The 20,648-nt window shown below is 39.3% G+C and overlaps 1 protein-coding gene across 5 annotated transcripts in view; it reads right to left on the bottom strand.

Moving 5' to 3' along the window:
* Positions 1 to 5,806, bottom strand: part of PCLO (piccolo presynaptic cytomatrix protein) — a 402,813-nt gene extending 397,007 nt beyond the window's left edge. For all 5 annotated transcript variants that reach the window (XM_037389894.1, XM_037389895.1, XM_037389896.1 and 2 more), the window contains exon 1: positions 5,714 to 5,806. The gene's annotated coding sequence lies outside the window, so the exon portion shown is untranslated. The remainder of the gene's footprint in view (positions 1 to 5,713) is intronic.
* Between the last annotated feature and the right edge of the window lie 14,842 nt (positions 5,807 to 20,648).

Here is a 20,648-nt window from a genome sequence, read left to right as displayed (position 1 = left end):
AGCCTGACTGATACTTTAACTAAAAATGTGACTAACTCATAAGAGTTTTAAATTACTACTATAAACTAATCCCATTTATAGTAGTAATTTAAAACCTCAGCCATTTGGGCTTACCTGTTTTTTTCTATTGCAACCATTGATTTTAGTCTCTCAGATTATCTCTCACCAGCTGAAACAGAATTTCCACTTTAACAGAACTCACTCATGTTATACAGAGATGCTTAGAGTTGTAGCAGATGCAGTGAAGTTTCTTAACAGTTCCTAAAGTCTTTTGGACTAATTCACACCAAAAAGTTCTGAGGATATGAAGGCAGATGAATCTCAAATTTCAGCTAAAACAAGCAAATATTCCCTCCCACACCCCCTTTCATCTCATCCCTCCTCCTCCTCCCCTGCCCTGGAGTATCTGCAAGTCATCATTCCACCTATCTGTAAGTCCCTTAACGCCCGTACTAGATTTAGAAAAATAAAAGTTAAAATAATCGGCTGTAACTCAGAAGCCACAGAAAGAAGATAATCAAAGAGAAGCAGGGAACTGCCACAGGTTCTAATGGGAGAGGTGGGGTAGAATCATAAAAACATTTAGGTTGGAAAAGACCTCTGAGATCATCAAGTCCAACCGTTAACCCAGCACTGCCAAGTCCATCACTAGTTCAGCACCCACAGGTCCACCAGGAAGCTTTGTAGCCACTCTGCCCCAAGCCTGCTGCATTGCATGGGGCTGTTGTGACACAGATGCAAGACCCAGCACTTCTCCTTGTTGAACCTCTTACAAATGGCCTCAGGCCTTCAGTCCAGCCTGTCCAGTTCCCTCTGCAAAGCCTTCTGCCCTCAGGCAGAGCAGCGCTCCACCCCAACTTGGTGTCATCTGCAAACTTGTTGAGGGTGCACTCATTCCCCTCATCTAGACTGTTGGTCAAAATATTAAACAGGACTGGACCCATCCCTGAGCCCTGGGGAACACCCTGTGTGCCCAGTGCCAGCAGAATGTTACACCATTCCCCACCACTCTTTGGGCCCGGCCACCCAGCCACCTTCTAACCCAGTGCAGAGCGCCCCTGGCCAGACATGAGCAGCTGGTGTCTCCAGGAGATGCAGTAGTGAAAAGGCTTTACTTAGGTCCAGGTGGACACTATCCATGGCCTTCCCCTCATCCACTAGGCAGGTCACCTTGTCCTAGAAGGAGATGTGGCTCGTCACGCAGGACCTGCCTCTCATAACCCCACGATGGCTGGGCCTGATCCCCCAGTTGTCTTGCACACGCCACATGATAGTGCTCAGGATGATCTGCTCCATCACCTTCCCTGGAACTGAGGTCAGGCTGACAGGCCTGTAGTTCCCCAGATCCTCCTTCAAGCCCTTCTTGTAGCTGGGCACCATGCTGGATGACCCCCCCTCTGCTGGGGCCTCCCTGGTGAGCTGGGACTATTAATAAATGATGGACAGTGGTTCGGCGAGCTTCCCCACCAGCTCCCTCAGTACACTCAGTGGATTCCTTCCAACCCCATAGACTCATGTGTGTCTAAGTGGAGCAGCAGGTCACTGACCATTTCCTCCTGGACTGTGGGGGATTCATTCTGCTCCTCATCCCCGTCTTCCAGCTCAGGGGGCTGAGTACCTTGAGGGGAGCTGGTCTTACTATGAAAGGCTGAAGCAAAGAAAGCCTTAAGTACCTCAGCCTTTTCCTTATGCTCTGTGGCAAAGTTCCCCCCACCACAACCAATAAAGGATGAAGATTATCTTTGGTCCTCCTTTTCTTTCTAATGTAGTTGTAAAAAGATTATTTATTTTTTCTTTTACAGCAGTGGCCAGCCTGAGTTCTAAATGGGCTTTTGCCTCTCTAATCTTCACCCTGCATAACCTGGCAACATCCTCATAGTTCTCCAGAGTTGCCTGCCCCTTCTTCCAAAGGTGGTAAACTCTCCTTTTTCCTTGAGTTCCAGCCAAAGCTCTCTGTTCAGCCAGGCTGGTCTTCTCCCCTGCCAGCTCATCTTTTGGCACACGGGGACAGCCTGCTCCTGTGCCTTTAAGACTGTCTTCTTGAATAATGTCCAGCCTTTCTGGACCCTTCGGCCCTTCAGGGCTGCCTCCCAAGGGACTCTGTCAACCAGGCTCTTAAAGAGGCCAAACTGAGCCCTCCAGAAATCCAAAGCAGCAGTTCTGCTGATCCCCCTCCTTACTTCTCTGAGAATCAAAAACTCTTAATATCTAATGATTGCTATGCCCAAGATATCCTCTGACCACCACATCACCCAGCAGTCCTTTCCTGTCTGTAAACAGTAGGTTCAGTGGGGCATCTCCCCAGGTTGGCTCAATGACCACCTGTGTCAGGAAGTTATCTTCCACACACTCCAGTAATCTCCTAGACTGTTTCCTCTCTGCTGCGTAGTACTTCAAGTGGACATCCAGTAGGCTGAAGTCCCCCACAAGAACAAGGGCTAGTGATCTTGAGATTTCTCCCAGATGCTTGTAGAATGTCTCAGCTGTATTTTCATCCTGGTTGGGTGGTCTGTAACACACTTCCACCAGGATATCCACATTGTCAGTCCTCCCCCTGACTCTTACCCATAAACACTCAACCCTACTGTCACCACCATTTAGCTCTAGGCAGTCAAAACACTCCCTGACATACAGAGATACCCCACTGCCTCTCCTTCCTTGCCTGTCCCTTCTGAGAAGTTTGTAGCCATCCACTGCAGCAGTCATGTGAGTTATCCCATGTTTCCATGACGGTGATTATGTCATAGTCTTCCTGCTGCATGATGGCTTCCAGCTCCTCCTATTCGTTGCCTATGCTTCAGGCATTGGCACAGATGCATTTAACCTGTTCCATCAATTTTGCTTCCAACCCTGGAATGCTGCTTTGAGACTCATCTCTACCGAGCTTGGTTTTATTCCCTTCCCCTTCAAATCTAGTTTAAAGCTCTCTTGATGAGCCCTTCTAACTCCCAATCTAGGATCCTTTTCCCACTTTGACACAGGTGAACCCCATCTGTTGCCAGCAGGCCTGCTGCCAGGATCAAAAAACCTGAAATGTAGCCATTGGCAGCTGGTCTGGAGCCCGGTATCGATCTGTGTGACCTTCCGATTACTCACTCCATCATTCCCTGCAACTGGCAAGATAGAAGAAAACACTACTTATGCTCCTGGTCCCTCAATCAGTTGCCCCAGGGCCCTGAGGTCTCTCTTGATTGCCCTCAGATCTCTTGTCGCTTGGACTTCATCATTGCCCACTTGGGTAGTAATCAGAGTCGCTGATGACAGCCACCTTTCTTTTCTTCCTAGCAGAGCTGGTCATGATGCATTGACTTTACTGAGCTCTCAACTTGCCCATTATCACAGTATCTTTAATAGTCTTATGATTGTAGAGAAGACTAAAACATTTTACTATAAAAATAATGGATTTATGCAAAGATTTAGAGAAAATACGCACCTACAGAGTCTATGCTAGTTAAACAGATATTCTTTCCTTTCTTTCAATTTCTTCCTGTTGACCTAGAAAAGTTAATTTTAAATCTGAGATTCATCTTTGTAAAATATGGCCTAGATGCTTTTTACGCCTTCCAGTAGGATACTTTCTGAGTTTGTCTGCAGCAAAAACATAACAGAAGAAGAGTCCTATAAATTTAATTATTTTTCTCTGTGTTAAAGTGGTGTCTACCAGTTTCATTTACATACCAAGATTTCATAGACAAATACTAGTACAGCCGTGTTTGCTATAAACTATGCACCCCAGACCTAAAAAATTATAAAATAAAATAAGATTAAGAAAATCTACAACACAGGCAAGATATCACATTCATTAAAGATATCTCCTTCCAGAAACAACTCCAGAGCAGCAAATCAAAACTCCTCAGAGACCAAGCTTTAACAACTGCCAGTAGTCTCGGGTTTAAACTTGAAGCTATTTCTTTATCTTCTTAGCTTTCCATGATCCTGACTTAGTACTACCTTAAGGACTAGCTCATTATTTTTTTTTATTTTTATTATTATTTTATTCAAATCCCTTTCCAGCTAAGTCCCTCCCTAGCTCCTCAGCATAAGTTCCTCACTCAGCTTTGGTAAAGCTATGGATGTGCTGAATTACTCAGCTGATGAAAGTGTTTTCTTTGTTACCATGGGGATCACAGAAATACAAAAGGATGACTGTCTTGCCTTATTTGTTGCATTTTTGCCCTATATTGACTAGGAAATCAGCTGAGCAGTTCTCTATTTTCATTCTCAAATTTCCTATAGGCACCAAGGAAAACCATAGGAAGCTTGAGCAGAGAAAAAGGCAGGGGGGAGATTTGTACACAAAAACCCAATAACTGAAAATTAGCATTCTTGGATGAAACATTCTAGGCATAAGCATAACATTTCCCTTACGTGGTCAACAGGCATGTACATAACAGAGTTTCAAATGCCAGTTCAATTCCGAATTCCTACTCTTGTCACCCAGCTTCTGCGGATTTCTATTTAAGAACTGTTATTTTATATTTATGTTTAAGATAATTTTCTTTAAATTAATTGTAAGTAATCTAAGGCTTGGTGCCTTTAATAAATTTTGTTCAAAACCGGATTTGTGGTACAAATTTACTACTGAATTTATACAATAAATGGCAAATAAAATACTTCTTCACCAGATGTTTTCAAGATCCTAGAAATTTCTAGAATTAGTACATAACTTCAGTAACGAGGGTCACAATACATCCCAAAAGATTAAAATCACTTACTTGACATTATTTTTAAGACAATTTTTTCTAAGTACATGAAACTTTAGCAATGCAAAACAGTAGCATTTAGCAATATGACTAATTGGACAGTGTCCTTCTATGCACGTTTACAGAAATATTATACAACAGTTAAGACTGTAATTCGAGGGTTGAAGTACTTATTTTTCTTCAGGTTTTATTCCTGTCCTTGCTTGTCCTGTAATTGTCCCTTCTTTCTCTTTCGCTTTTCTCAAGTAAAAATTTGAAAGACATTTATTTTGCCATTCATGAACACCTCTGAGAAACACCACTCTCTCCATAGTGTGGTTATGATTTAACTGTGTATAGCTAGTGTTCATGATGTTTAAAACCCCTCACAGAGCTGCTGATCCCACTGCCAGAGAACACAGCCAGAAAAAGGTAACCCACACAAGAAACAGAACATCTAGCATAACCCTAAAAAATAAGTATACATTTTGAAAATACTAAGAAAGTAATCCAGCTGATAATATCTCCCATTGGGACAAGCATAAAAATCCATACAAGCAGTGTTTAATTATAACTTATTATCTACTATTAACCTATTTTATGGAACAATGAATTATAATGAAAGATTATGTTATATAACACTACGATGTCTTTAATGTATTATATGCTTCTATGAAGATAAAATGTATTGTGTTGCTTATCTGTTTTCTAGCATATGATTTCTATGTACCCATACAGACTTGATTTTTTTCAAGGAATAAGCAACTCCTAATCATTCACTGACTTTTACCTCTTTGCCAGAAGTGTCTTTCTTACCATAATGTAAATAAAGTTGGGATCAACAGTACTATTACTTAGGAGTTCCGCTAAGGAAATTTAAAAGAAAAGGTCAGTTAGTGGTTATTATGACTGTTCGCCTCCTGAGATTCTTATTCTTTTTTTTTTTTTTTCTTTAATTATACATGGCACTTACATTCACAATTCAATATGGAAAATGTGTAAAATTGTAACGAAAAAAAAGGATTGCTTACCTTAAACTTTAGCTTTCCTTGCAATCTTGATTTTTTTGTCTTCATATCTAGTGACTCCAGGTAGCAGTAGAATGGGAATTGCCTGTGTCCCTGTGAATGTCCAGAGCAAAGAGGTTAGTCTGTGATATATTGGTCTCTCTAATCTCTTCATATCCTCCCTGGTGCAACTGAGTATTTTGTGTAGCTCTTAATACTGAACACAGATTGCAGAATCAGTGATTCCAACGCAATGTAGCATGAGAGTAATTTGATTCCACATACTGTTTTATAATGCAACTACCTTATATAAGGTTTTGCCTGTTCAAGATATATTTTACAAAGGAAACCATTATTTTCAGGGCAGGAATATACCAGTGTTATACCTTTGATTGTGACCTTGACTATTTTATTATGTAATGTTTCAAAAAATCCTTTTTAATTTAGAAAACTACCAGTAATATAATTAATGCAGTTACAGGCAGCATGCGAGTAAAAAAGATTTAGACCATAGCTGGCCCTAATCCAAACCCCTTTTGCCACGTGCCCTACTTGCACACACACAAACCCTGTCCAGGACAGCTGCCAGTGCACACCTACCTTTCCTGTCCGAGCTGTTGTCTGATGCTCTCTTATAACCGATAACCACCGTTCCTCAGGAAAGCAAAGGGAATGAACTACAGGAGGAGGTGGGATTTCTTATTTAGTGAGCAACAGATTTGCGTGGCCTGTTTTTATTAGTGTCATATACACAAAAATTTCTAATGATTTAAAAGTCTAAATGTTTAACAAGCAACTAGCAAAATATGTTTGTTTTCTTCACAATAAATTCCCCAAATTATTTGTCAACTAATGCACTTTCAAATTCATTGAAGGGGGAAAGCTTTTTAATATTCACTGTCTAGTATTTTTTACCTGCTTTGTTATTTTCCCCTTCAATTCTCAGTTAGTAGAATTGAAAAGAACAAACCCAAACCATAGCTGGAGTAAGCTGACCTAGCATGATTACTTCCGATAGACCAAAGCAGATTACATCACATGAGGATTATAGACTAAGATTACTGCGCTGATTGTGCGAATGCCTATGAGGAGTTCAGATTATTCTGCATTTCTTTTATTTCCTGTAACTTTACCATTTGGGTGGGCTCATTCAGTGTTTTCACATGTATAACTTGGTCTGTGCATTTGTTATGTCACGCTTCAAGTGGAATGAAATGTAGCGTGACAGTTGTTTTTTTGTTTCTACCAATTGCCCTCATACAAATCCATGAAAGGCATTACACATTCTAGGGGGGTCTTAAGAAGCTCCTGTAGACTGAAAATCATAAAGTGCTGGAATGACAGTCCCCAAGCTGGGATTCAAAGGAGTTGGCTTCTGTTTCCACTGTGACACAAAACTGCCTGCATGAACAGTACCTAATCCTTTAGAGACAGATATCCTACTGCTGAAATACCTGTAAAGTCTGACCCTGGTTTAGATTATACTCAGATATACCCATATATATGTACACCTGTAGAGAACAAACACTCACACCACACGTGTGCAAGCAAATTAACATGTAAAAGCATTTAAATATTGTGAAAATTCCTATAAAAAGTGGTAGCATTTTCCCTGATTATATAATCACACGGCTGAAGCTTATCTTAAGACTACTGCAATATACTTACTTTTGGTTTGCTTTGACTCCGATTGTGACCTTTCAATGTATTCCACAACCACATGCAAAACAGATAATGCTAAGGCTCGTGCACGTTGGGCAAGGGAGGTGTCCCTGCTCTTTGAAAACATCTCTTCCAAATCACTCACACTACACTCTTTAGCAACGTTGTGTTTTAACACAGTTCAGCAGGTGAGTAATAGTTCGAAGAAAGTTTCTGATAGACCGTCATTATACAAGCCAGATGACTGATGAGGGTTCTCCATTGACTGAAGCTATCAGCTTTAGACTGGAAAGCTGAAACTTTAGGTGATGTGTTTTTGCCTCTGCATAAAACACATATAAAGTCTGTTTTGCAGGCCTCTGAGTAACAGAGGCTATTATTTATTTTAGTTGTATGCATAAAAACAAAACAAGTACCTGTTTCCACTAATGAGTATCTCCTGAACAATGTACCTTTTCCATGACGTTCCAATTATTTTACCAAAACTAAAAATAACTTTTACAAAATATCAATATTCATTTATAATCTCTTCCAAAGATATCTCAGCTAAGAATGTAGCTGTAACATTTAAAGTGTGGTATCTCCTTGCCAACATATGAAGTGATAAAATTGGCTGAAATGTTTCAGAATTTCAATGATCAGAACATGTGAAATGAAATTTCACACTTCAACCACTTTAATATTTTTAAGTGTTATATATTTTTAATCTAAATACCAATTTTCCAATTTTATTCTTTATTCAGCAAGACTTAATCACAAACATCCATTGAAGCTAGAAAACAGTGAATGAATAGATTATCCTATTGAAGTTAGTGTTTTTTTTGTCATTAACTTGTGCACATCCAGCATTTTTTCCATTGCTGCCTCCAATTCATTTATTCTTCCTTCTGCTTATTTAGGGTAGGAAGTATGTAATCTATGTAAGCATAGTATACAAGTGATTAGTCTAAATTCTGAAGACATTTGGAAGGGGAAAAAAAAAAGACAGTAGCTTATACTTTTCTAATTTGTTTGTTCTATATTTCAAGCATTCATTCAGCCTATAGACATGACTTTGATAAACAATTCAGAATTATAAAGAGATTAATATTAATTTTTAATCACCCATCTGTAGTTTTATTCTTATAGTATGCCTCAATACTTGAACTTAAAAATCAGAAAAATGCCAACCAGCATCTCTGCATATTTGAATGGTGCGCTTACTTGCATATCCTGCATCACCAAATGGTTCCTAATTAACTGTAAAAATAGAAAACACAGCCATTACATGTACTAGCAAAATAAGGCTGATTAAATGCATTCATCTCTCAAGCATCAAACAGTTAATTGGATTGACATCTTCCCAAAAGAGGTGCACCAGCAAGTGGCTTTTGAACATGACAGAAGCCTACAACTGCAGATCATTGATCAGTGGCAAGATCCCACTGGCTCTCTTTAGCCCTGGGTTGAGTTACACCTAATGAAAATGATCATGACTTGTGAGCCCTGGTATCCAGCCCAGAACCTATGGACTTTCCCCATGGACTCAGTTTATGGAAAGAGTTATAATTTATACATTGGTAAATCATCAGATAATTCTGGTACAGAAGAAACTATTATTTTTTTCCTCAGAGACACACAGTGATCTGTTCAGCAGCCTTATAGCCTCAGCTCTAAAGGAAATCAGACAATTTGCAGGAAGCAGTTATGAGGTAACTTCCACCATAGATTACACATTGATGCCAATGGGACTACACCAGAAGAAATGAAGCACGAATTGTGAAGTACATTTATGCTCAGCCACAATCCTGTTTTCTCCCCTCAAGCTTGAAGGTGGAACTTTGCTTTTTATATCTATTATAAATCATGTTTCTTTCCATTGCCTGCAAGCTTGCTAGGCATTTCCAGAGGCATAAACAGAATCAAACCAAGACAACTGCTTGTGCTGTTAGTACAAATGCTGTCCTTTTCTCCAAACATTTTAACTCTTCATTAACAAACTTTTTAAAAATTATCCCCTTCTTCCCAAAAGTAAGGCTATATTTATGATTTATTGTAATATAGCTTTAATTGAAGTTTTCCTGTAATGGAAAAACTTTTCTGAAAAGAGTTTATTTCCTTGCTCCTAATACTTGAAGCAAGTTCTTTTGCCACTGGCTGTCAAATTCACTTATCCCTTCTGTAAAAGTGTACAATGGATTAATTTCAGTCAGGATTGACTCAATTTCTTGCATGGCTTTCCAACTTCTACTATAATATCAGAAGCAAGAAATCAAAAGTTTTTGTTTGCCCTAAACTGGGGTAAAATACACTAGATATTCCTAGACATGATTCAGAGGTTCAGCTGGCAAGTTCTGGAGAAAATCTTGCTTTCTCCAGCTGTGGAAGTAGAATGTTCCCAAACTCAGTACTGTTAATTGTCTGGTAGTTATAAATGACAAGAAAAATAATTCCATTTCTAGGGCTGTGTGGTCATCTGTGAGAACAGTATGTTCAGTTCCTTAACAGTGATGAAAGAACTTAAATTTTAAAAAAAAAGTTCCTTAAGTTCTTTATAGCTTTACAGTTAAGAAAAGAGCATATATTTGATCAAGTCTGAAAAAATTCCATGTTCAGAAGCTTTTTTGTTTGCTTGTTTGTTTTTAAGTCCCTTTTTATATACATTTTGCCATGTTTTTCAGCCTTTCATCCAACTGAACTGTAATTACTAGAAATATTGGTTATACAACTTCATAAAAAGACATCTAATATACTCCTGTTTTTATAAGAACTTCAGCCTACTACAAAATGAACACTTTTACAGTGTAAAAGAGAAAATGAAGTCTGAAAGGAGCAGAAAAAAAATATTTTAAGAGCAGATTTAACCTGTCTATTCCAAACTCCATTTAAAGGCCAGAAGTATTTAGTGTCTATAATCTAATGATGCAAGTGTAAAATGCAAACAGAAGGAAAACTTCATAAAGAACAGGACCTTTTTTTTTACCTTAATGAAGAGTTTTTTGTAGCTACTTTCGCGCTGTAATTAATTATTTATCTTGTCCTTACAGTGCAGGGGAGGGGGAAAAAAAAAAGAAGAAAAACAAAAACGAAAAACACTTGCAACTTTCATTATCTAAAGAAATTATTGAGATGACACAGTTCCTTTGTGCCAGGGCTTCTCTTTCCCTAAGGAAGTCAATATTACCATACTTTTTCCCTTGAGCTGTGTTCCACAACAGAGCACAGAAAGGCTACCTGCAGACAGAGGTCATGACAGCTGCATTGGATAGAAAGTTCATGCAGAAGTTTTCCCTTCTTCATGTAAGTTTACAGTGTTAAGGTATTGCATATAGTAAATGGACATTTATCCTAAGTTTCTTGAGGAAACTTTCTAAACACTCCTATTGCTTATTCATTGACAGCCAAATGTTGTAAGTGTTACCAGAGAAAACTCCATAAGCACACAGGTAGCAACTTCAGGAAAAAAAAAAAAAAAAGACAGTTTTAGCACTGCAGATAAAGTAATTTTTACACCATGCAAACAGCCTAGACAACAATTAGTACCATCTAAATCTACTGTAGGAGTTGATTTCTTCCTATTCTTTATGGCAATTCATGGAACAGGAATGATGGAACATTAGCCTTTTTTACCTAGAAGCAGCCTCTTCTCTCTGAAAATTCTCAGGGGAATAGGTTAATCTATTGCGCTGTGCACTGGAGCCCTCGGGGGAAAGACACAAGGGGAGGCTCAGTAAGCCATACATACTGTTATTTAGGTATTTCCTCAGGACCCTTCTTTCTCTTTTAAGGGCTGAATTATCAGTGCTCTGCTGATAATCTGAGTAAGATTCTTGTTATTTGGTAAATTAAAGGATTGAGTTCAGCTGGCCTTTCAATTGTTGATTAGCCAGTTGCCAGCTGATACCAGGTCAGGCAGTGTCCCCAAGCAGGTGGTACTGAGAAATGTCTGGAATTAAACCAAACAGCATATTCAGGAAGAAAGAAAGGGGTTTTCTGTTGAAGACTACCTAAAAACTGCTTCTCTGCTTCTGTTTTATCATCCATGTGGTTGTCCACTATTTTGTCAACCTCTCTAGTTTATTTCAGTATTGCAGTTCAGCTGTGCATCATTTGAACAGACCTAGCTCACATTTATGTATCTCTAAACTTCTACCATATTTTTATGATGGTGGTACACAGAAAACATCCATTGTAATGTTTTTATTTTTCACCAGAAAATTTCCATATTCAACAACATCCAGTACGGTTCTTATCCTAGAGATGTTGGTTAAAAGAGGATTTGAAATGTTTTAGACAATAAAAAGGGAAAAAAAAAAGACCAGGTCTTCAGAAAGAGTTGCAAAGTTTATTTTGTGCAGAGAAAGTAATGTGGTATACAAGGAGCAGAAAACAAAAGTAGCAAAAACAAAAAAAAAATTATGTGATTCTGGTTGAAATGGCTTAGCTTCAGATTGAAAGCCTACCTTTGTTTTTTTTGGAGTGCAGGGTGCCTTTCAAGGCTGGTTTGCATATATGTGATATTACAGAATAAAAGGTTTCAATGATAATGATTTAATGCTGCTAGTATGAAGCACTCAAAAGCGCATAAAAGACCAGAGATAAGCTAAAGTTAATGCTAAAGCCTAAGCACTAGAAGACTTAATTTTTGAGAAATATTTTGGGGTTTTGCCTCTTACTTTTTTATCTTTTCCAGTCAAGCACATAGGAGACAATATAAAGTGTACTGAGTAAGAGAATCAAAGGAGATTTCCCTCCCCATGTGTTCAGCTGGCTATTTTTAATGGAAAAAAAAAAAAAAACCCAAACAACTTTTTATCCATAAGTTACGAGGGGCTGTATGTTTTACAGCTTATGGGCACCTGCATATGTCAATAGACAGGAATTACATTTTCTGAGATGTAGCAGTTAGATGCCTAACTACTACTGATTTCAACCCACTAATATGGCTAGCCCCTAGAGAATAAAAAAAAAAAAAAGAGGGGAACTGTATCAAAGTTTTTCTTTAAGCCTAAGATTAAGAAAAGAAGATGACCACCAGTGTAAAGCCCACAGGAAGGTATTCTGCTTGTCTTATTTCAGATTCTCAACATAAGACCTTTCTTGCAGGTCATTAGTTTCTACCTCTCAGTATGCAAATAAAACCCTACAGGCGTTCCCTTTTATATTTCTCCCATGCGTTTCACTATTGAGACAAAAAAAACCCCCAAGGTTACTCTTTAAGTTTGCCTTTCACCTATCAAATTGTTTTGCCTTTCCAGTACCTTTTTACACATTTAAATGTTCATACTGAAATAATGGGGTTTATCGTTATATACTGATGTAAAAGTAAATGAGAAAAAATGGATTTACAAGTCTAAATTAACCTAAACTTTCCACTGTTAAGAGGCTGTATTTTCATTTTGCTTGAAAGTTGGGAGCATCTTACTTATCTGGATATCAGTTAAGGATCTGAGCTATTGCCACACTGGTGGAAATTGGATAAGGTTGAGATATTCAGTTTTGTGGAGAACTGGAAAGCAAGAAGTATGGAAAAGCACACTGAGGAGGAGACCAAGCTTGGGGAGGGTTTACAAGTAGACCTTTTCTAGAACTCATCATGAGGTTAATCTTTCTACTGCATTTTCTGATGCCCTTGGCACAAAGTGGAGGAGTGGATTAATGAGATTTTCTTTTGAAAAAGAATGGGAGTCATTGTCCATACAAAAAAGAATGGAAAATTCTCTTCCATATAGGAAACATTGGCTGACCCTGAGGACGGTAATAATAGAAATGAAGTGAAATTCAATACCTTGTGAACTTACTGCTAAACAACAGGAATTGATGCCACAATCTAGAGGCTGAGTGTGCAGAGGGAAAGAACATGGGTAAATATATCTGTTACAGCATGACCAGAAATCAGTGGTGCAAGAAAGTTCTGCAAAACAGCAAAGATAATCTAAGAATGTTTCGGGCTTTATATTTTCAGGAAAGAAAGAAAAAAATTAATGTCACTATGAAAGACCTTAAGGTCTTACTCTCATCTGCAATACTGTTTATATCAAGTATGGTCATTCTGGTTCAAGAGAACTTAGCTTGAAAAAAACCAAACAGATAAGAAACTTAACCAAGAGTACCACAAAGCTGCTTTTAGGAGTGGGTATTAAATGAGCCTAGGCCTCTTTACCCTAGTAAAATGAAGGCTGAGAAAGGGATATGATTGCACTCTCTAAATATACAAGAAAAAGAAACATACAGAAGGCCAGAAGCTACAGGGCAAGTTTGATACAGGAACAAGTGGATATATTGGTAATTAACAAATTTAGTTTGGAAATTAGAAGACTGTTTCTAGCCAGAGAACAGTGAATTTATGGAACAACATTTCAACAAAATTAGTGGGGAAAAAGCATTATAGGCGTTAAAAATTACCTTGATCAGTTTAACGAAAAGGATAGTATGATATGGTTGTCCATGGTGGGAAAGGGCTGGATTTAAACACTCAGAATATCCTTTTCAATAAACTCCAGTCTACTAGGCTATTTTGACCATGAGCTGATAATGCTGCTTCTCTTCTTTTCAGAATCTTGATTTGCTACTACAGTCTTTTGGACCTTAAGAAACAAAATAAAACCTGACACCCGTCAAAGCATATTTTCAAAGAATCCTAAAAACAACACACAGAAATCTGATAATACAAACAGAATTCTACCCTCCTCAGGGAGGGTATGAGATTACAAAATTGTGGGACATTGTGATGGGTTAACCTTGGATGGCCGCCAGGTGCCCACTAAGCTGCTCCATCATTCCCCTTCCTCTGCTGGACAGGAGAAGGGAAAAAATATGATGAAAGGCTCATGAGCTGAGGTAAGGACAGGGAGAAATCACTCACCAAATCCCATCATGGGCAAAGCAGGTTTGACTTGGGGAAATTAGCTCAATTTATTGCCATTTAACAGCCAAGTAGGATAATGACAAATAAAACCAAACTGTAATACACCTTCCCCCCCATCAACCTCTTCTTCCTGGGCTCAACTTCACTCCCCAGTTCTCCACTTCATCCCCCCAAGCAGTGCAGTGGGACAGGGAATGGGGGTGTTGTGGTCAGTTCATCACACGTCTCTGCCGCTCCTTGCTCCTCACACTCTTCCCCTGCTCTAGCATGGGGTCTCTCCCATGAGGGACAGTGCTTCAAAAACTTCTCTGATGTGAGTCCTTCCCAGGGGCTGCAGCCCTTCATGCCCAGTCAAGCACATAGGACCCAGCATGGGTCCCTCCAGCAGGCGCAGCCCCCCAGGCCCAGCAGGCCCCAGGGGGGTCCTCCGCAGGGTCCCCAGTGCTGCCCCAACCCTGCCTGCAACGCTGTCCCAGCCTGGGCTTCTCTCCCTATGGGGCCACAGACCCTGCCAGGAGCTGCCCTAGCACGACTGTCCACGGATCATGGCTCTTTTGGGCACCCTCTGCCCTGGTGTGGGGTACCCATGGGCTGTGGGTGGGGGTCTGCTCCCCCATGGGCTCCCTGGACTGGGGGCACAGCCTGCCTGGCTGGGGGCTTCACCACGGGCTGCCAGGGAATCTGCTGCAGCACCTGGAGACCCCCCTGCCCTCGCCCAGGGGGCTGCAGGGCTGCTGCTCTCACACAGTCTCACTCCTCTTTCCAGCTGCAGTTGTGCAGCACTTTTTTCCCCTTCTTGCATCATTATCCCATAGGCACCACCACCGTGGCTGATGGGCTCAGCCTTGGCCAGCAGCAGATCTGTCTTGGGGCCAGCTGGCATGGGCTGTGTTTGACACAGGAGAAGCTTCTAGCAGCTTCTCAAAGAAGCCACCCCTGTAGCCCCCTCATTACCAAAACCTTATCATGCTAAACCCAATACAGGCATATAATATTTGCATATTCAAATGCTGGGATCTAATTCTAATGGAACAAACGTGCTTACACCGATGTACAGCAATTAGGTAGATACATTGCAATGGAAATATGCATAGCATGAACTTCTGCCTGAACAGAAACAACTGTTCCTGGCAAGTCATTCGAAGCAGGCATGAAGACTGATCAGTCAGCTTCAGAGAAAGTCCCCATTGGAGGTAGACCTATACATAATGTGAGGACATCAAATAGCAAGATATGTAGCAACTTCCAATTTTCACATGAATAATTACAATCTAGGAGGTGTATTTCATCATCTGTTGCAAACAGTAAACTTTCCATTAATAATTAAATTGACATTTAAGTGTTCAGAATTAGCTTTTAAGTTAATCTTCTCTGAGATGTATCCATGTATCTCTGTTGTAATTATAGCATATTTGCCTCATTTAATTGATGCTTTTAATCTAAAAGGTTATGTTTTAAAGCACGTTTCCCCAAAACATGTACTAGGAATGAATTATTGGTAAGACAGCAAAATTGTTCTGAGGACCATAAATCAACAGAGCATTAAAGATCCTGGGCACTGATTTTTATTTTAAGATAAAGTAACTAGAAGTTACCTCTGATGATATGTCTAAGTCTTCTAATAAGTGATCTGTATTCAAAAGTTATGTGCATGCAGGTGCTACAGACGACTATTAAGGAAAACTAGCACTTAAAAAAAAAAAGTCTGCTAGACATTTACTTTACACAAATAGAATTGGAGTTAACCAATCTAATCAAAACAAAACAAAAAAAAACCTTTCACTGATCAGTCTTCCCTAGCTTAGACACTGAAGCATAGAAGAATGGTTTTCATCATGCTTTTTGTGAGGCTTGTTCAACTTCAGTGGGATATAATTCCCAAACTAAGACTCAGTTAAAAAGTTAAATTTTGGAAATATTGTATCAGTAAAAACAGCTGAAAATAGTACTTTACAGGATCACAGCCTGGTAAGGTTGGAAGGGATCTCTGGCATCACCTATTCCAACCCCCCTGCTCACACAGGGTCAGCTTCTGAGTATCTCCAAGATGGGAGACTCCACAGCCTCACAAAGCAACCTATTCCAGTGGTCAGTCACCCTCGCAGTAGAAGTGTTTCCTGGTGTTCAGACAGAGCCTCCAGCATTCCAGTTTGTGCCCATTGCCTCTTGTCTGTCACTGGGCACCAATGAAAATCTTCTTTGTACCTTCCCTTCAGATATTTATATACATTGCTAAGATCCCCCTGAGCCTTCTCCTCTCCAGGCTGGACAACCCAGCTCACTCAGCCTTTCCTCACAGAAAAAATGCTCTTAACCATCGTTGTTGCCCTTCACTGGACTCTGCACTGTGCCGACACATCTCTTGTACTTGGGAGCCCAGGATGGGACACAGTACTCCAGCTATGGCCTCACCAGCAGTGAATAAAGGGGAAGGATCACACTTCTCCACTTGCTGGCAACACTCCTAATGCAGCCCAGGATACCACTAACTGCCTTTGCTGCAAGGGCACATGCTGGCAACACGTTCAACCAGGTGTCCACTAGGACCCCAGGTCTGTTTGCTGCAGACTTGCTTCCCAGCCGTCAGCCCCCCAGCATACCCCAGTGCCTAAGGTGATTGTTCCTCCCAGGGGCAGGACTTTGCACTTCCCCTTGAACTGCGTGATTGATTCTACTAACAGGCCTCCGTTGTGTGTTGGATAGATTATATATCTGAGATCAATTAAAGGTAAAGACTGTGTCTCTGATTAAAATGAGACTGCAATTTCAGTGATAGAAAAGGATACTTATATTATGAGCTTAGAAATGAGCAGAGTACCAAAATCAAATATTATACTAATAAACAGAGAAAGATTGTAGAGATTAGAAAGCTCTTTCACATGCAGAGGAAGAGGCAGCTGAATCTTACTCCCCACTATGCTAGACTGTAGCTTCAGTTCAGCAATAATAATATTTTTTCCCCTTCATTGGGTATTAACACTTTGCAATTAAGATTAATATTTACTGGGTCAGATATCATGGTGTGAATTAAAGAAATAAACATTCTGCCTTGTCTACCTAAATTGTGCTATCCCCTAAATACCACACATTTTTCTCTTTGCAGAGATTTAGCAGTGCTCATGAGTAGCTCCTCACCAGCCTGGCAGATCTATGTACTTTTCACTTTTAAACACACCCTAGATATTTCCATCTTCTTCTCTAGATAGTTTCAGTTATAAGATGATACTGAAGTACAAAATGTCTTAGTAGGTGTTAAATGAAGATTTAAGCAGAGCATAAGAAAAAAGCAACACAAAAAAAAGAAAAAAATAATCCTTTTTACAAAAAGTGTTGAACATTATTATAGCAAAATAAAATGTAACTTCTGAAAAATATATTTAGAACAGTCTCATGGAATGACAGCACCGTGCTAAGTAAAAAGTTGATTTGCTTTCTGAAAAGGGGTCAGCTAGCTAAATAGAAACCTGAATGTACAGGCAGAAAGATTTTGACAGATAAGCTTTAGAAACTGGATGGAATAAAATGAATGAACATTCTATATTTAACTGTACTGTCGAAGCCAGACACTCAAAAAATCACAAGCCAGACACAATAAATCATGAGACTGTTAAAAAAAAAAAGCACTCATGAATTTTAAGATGTCTTATAAACTGGATTATTTTTATTTCCTATCTGAATTGAACGTGTAAGAGTGATGATCTTGAGGTTTTCTCCACAACCTGAAGGGCGAAGGACCAGATAAAATCTCAAGAACTGATGGCAGTATGAATAGCTTTACATGCAATGTTTTATTTAAAACCTTAGTTTCCATGAACAAGCTAAGAATTCGGTCCAACGAATTTCTTCCAGGAGACTGAGCTTTAAATGAAACACTGAAAAGCATGAGACTCAGGATAAAATCATAACAGAGGATATGACAACATTAGTTAGAGAAAACCCTGATCTTTTTTGTGCACCACAGCAGTAGTACAGTATGTAAAGGTTCTACGGAAATAAGAATTTAGAGATTTATAATTTTGTTGTTGTTACCATCATATGAAAGGAAATATTTTGAACAAATGAAACCATTTTTAGAATAAACCGGGTGTTACAAGGGTGACCTGCAGACAGATTAGATGCAGTTTTTATTGTCCTCAAGTGGGATTGGGAGAAAAAGTGCAAGGCTCCTTCCTGGAAGACTGCAATATCAAAAAGGATATGAGAAACTTGTGCTGAAAAAAAAGTGGGCTTTTTTACTATGACCTTGCCATCCTGTCTTCTGATTTTTTTTCTGAATAACTTTGCTCATTAAAGGTTCTGAACTGCTTTTCCACCATGCCTTCCTCTTTTCTGGAGATAAAACTAGTGTGCAACAAGCCTAGAATCAAATATGATTTTTTTTTCTTCTCTAGGAAGAGGAAAGCCCTACTGTCAGATGAATATTTTTATTTCCTTCTCTGTGAGGATTTCAGTTTTTTAATTAGATAAGAAAAGATTGCAATGGAGATAACTTATTTATTGAATAGTGTAATCCTTTGGAAACAAGATACAGCTGACTTAAAAATAAGCAAAATTCTAGTATGTGGAAATCAAATGGCCTTTTCTTTCTAATTGTGATGTAGCAAAAAAATTCAGTTAACAAGATTGTTCAGAAGAACTCCTATTTCTGCAAGTCCCAGAGAAACTGTTTTACATGCAGATCATTGGTCTGGATTTGACAAGTGAAGGAAATTACGATAAACTGAGGAAGTATTTTTCTGCTATCCTAGAGAGGACTCTATAGACCCTGCTGCTCTGTGCTGAGATTGTAGCCAGTAATTTATTACTCTGAAAAGCAAGTGTGCGCTTCTCGAGTCATAGGCTGTCCTTTCACTGTTCCTTGCCAGAGCCACTCATAAATACAGGAGCAGGCTTCATACACCATGGATATCAGTCACCAGTCTGACTTCTACAGATGAATGGGATATACACATCTGAGATTTTAGAACTGCTTAAATTTAGGCAATGAGATTATTTATTTGCATACATCCCATTGTTTAGAGTTTTTTGTTTCTCCTAGAGAAGTAATAACACCGTAAAAGTGTGTTTACCTGAATCCACTTTAAATACCAGTCAAGCTTAAAATAAAAATGAGACATTTTATTTTAGCATAACTGTGTCAACTTCTTGATTACAAAACTGGGCAGGGTGCTACAGAAGAAAAGTATGAAAGAAGAAAATACATCCTGCCGTTTAATCCTAGTGTCCAACATCCTGTTTTCAATGCCATTTCTGATTTCTTGAAGTTCAATATCAGCTGTAGAAGCCAAGATAACTATCTAGCTTCACTCAACCCCCAGGCAGTGCCTTTCAGAAACAAATTTTAAGTTTCAAGATTAGATGACCTTCCCACCTGCTTTGATGAGACTGCCTATGAGAAGGATATGCTGCCTCCCTTTCTTCCAGATTGGTCGTGCTCCCTTTCTCCCACATGTTTTTACACTTAACTGGAAGTGGCATCACCATGCAACACAAATTTCCCTTCCCTAGACCTCTGAGTTTAAAAACCTAATTTGTTCTTTACTCAGCATATCCTCCCAGATTAAATGGTTTTCCTGCTAGTCCTGAACTTTTCAAGGCGGCTGCTACATTCTAAAACCATGCTATTTAAAAGCAGTCACTCTACCTTCCATTTTATTGAATTTGCAGTCTCTGGTGAGCCCACTATAGAGACCGCACCAAATGTGTTGATGGTAACAGAGTTTGTTACTCTTCTGGACTACTTCAGACATCTGCTAAATTTGAGTGAAATGAACCTAAGTATCAGATCCTCCAACTACTCAAACACACATTCTCACTTTTCAAGATGCAAGGGGAGGGAAAAGAAGACATGGCAAGCTAAGAATGGCATAAAACCCCAACTGTAGTTCTTTTAGGTACCAATCATCCATTACTGGATAGCTGTGAGGGATTTTAGTTAGGAGAGGCTACCCATCAGGTGAAAAAAGCAAAATAAATGGGACACACTGAGGAGATAAAAAGGCTGCAAAACAAAGCTGATATGAAGAGTCTAAATAAGGAGGAAGAGCAAGGTGGAAGTAAACCGCGTGTGACAGGAACAGTTCAATCAGAGCTACAGGAAGTTTTTGGAATGGTAAAATGGCTGTTGAGCTTGGTGGACTATAACTACAGGTTTGGTTTTTTTCCGCCGCCCCCCCGAAGCAATTTGCAGAGCTGACATGAAGGAAAGGAGAAAGTACCATCCATCAACCGGTTCCTATAATTCCATGACCTGTAGAACTGGGCTTTACCTGTCTATTTTCCATTTTATACCTTATGTGACTTAAAATACAATTGTTTTTAAACATCAAATTAGATATTTATAATATGAAAAACGTATCAATACAGTATTGCATAACTTAAGAGTTAAGTAGTTTGTGCTGTTGTGTTTCCACGATATTAGAAAATCATTTAGCAGTTTGTCCCTGGAAA

This window comes from Falco rusticolus, chromosome 5 (assembly GCF_015220075.1).
Source record: "Falco rusticolus isolate bFalRus1 chromosome 5, bFalRus1.pri, whole genome shotgun sequence".
In the NCBI taxonomy this organism is placed as follows: Eukaryota; Metazoa; Chordata; class Aves; order Falconiformes; family Falconidae; genus Falco; species Falco rusticolus.
The sequence above is the reverse complement of the archived record's forward strand: the minus strand, read 5'-3'. Positions and strand labels throughout refer to the sequence as shown.